The sequence below is a fragment of the Hippocampus comes genome, unplaced genomic scaffold (assembly GCF_001891065.2).
Source record: "Hippocampus comes isolate QL1 unplaced genomic scaffold, H_comes_QL1_v1.1 scaffold233, whole genome shotgun sequence".
NCBI classification, from domain to species: Eukaryota; Metazoa; Chordata; class Actinopteri; order Syngnathiformes; family Syngnathidae; genus Hippocampus; species Hippocampus comes.
The window spans coordinates 102,341-103,270 of NW_017805157.1; positions in this window are offsets into that span (position 1 = coordinate 102,341).

Consider the following 930-nt stretch of genomic DNA (forward strand, 5'->3'; position numbering starts at 1 on the left):
GTATGCACAAGAATTACCAGACATCGGTGATCAACGGGACAGTTACTTGCAACTAGCAAGAAAATTGTATGACACGCAGGCAAACATTGTCATAAACCAAAGAATGCATCCAACAAAACAATCCAAAATAGACACATTGTTTTTCCCAAGACAGAAAAAAAAATAAACATTAAAATACTGTACGTATTTTACTGTTGTGATTTTTTTTGGATACACATGTATTGCAGTTTTTGTTGTATAAACAGTTTTTGGACAGTATGTTTTTGGATTTCATTGATTGTGTTGTTACACATGCATTTTGTCAACATACTTGCGGGTTCATAAAGGACATGTACCATGCTCATTTCCCAAATGAGGAATTTCTGTTATCAGGACAAATTGGACAGCGCAAACACGAGTCCGCACTAGAGAATATTTACTGGATACTCATTCTTTCTCCTTTGTATATCAATTTTCTCATTTTCATTATAAATACTGCTTTTCTTTAATATATTTAATAAATTGATCAATGTAATTCTGTTGAATTACTATATTTTATAAGTATATCAAATTTATCTTCTTAACTCTGATTTGTGTAGTTTTTTTGTATTAATCTTTTGAATTTGTTTTTGAACTCAACCAGCGATTTACTCATCTTCAGGTCCGTTTCGAAATTATTCCACAGATTGACACCTATTACTGATACACACCTTTGCTTGATGTTTGCTCTTGTTTTGAATTTTTTTGTATTGGTTGGTACCCCTTAAATTATAACTATCTCTAATTTCAAAAAGCTTCTGGCTTTCTTGTCTGTCGGGTAAAGATTCACAGAGGAAGAACAAGAACTCTCAGAACAGCACCAATAAGCGTTCTCAAGTGGAGATAGAAAATAAAGCCAATGGTAATTCAACATCAATTTCACTCGATATTAAAAAAAATCATTAAAACAAT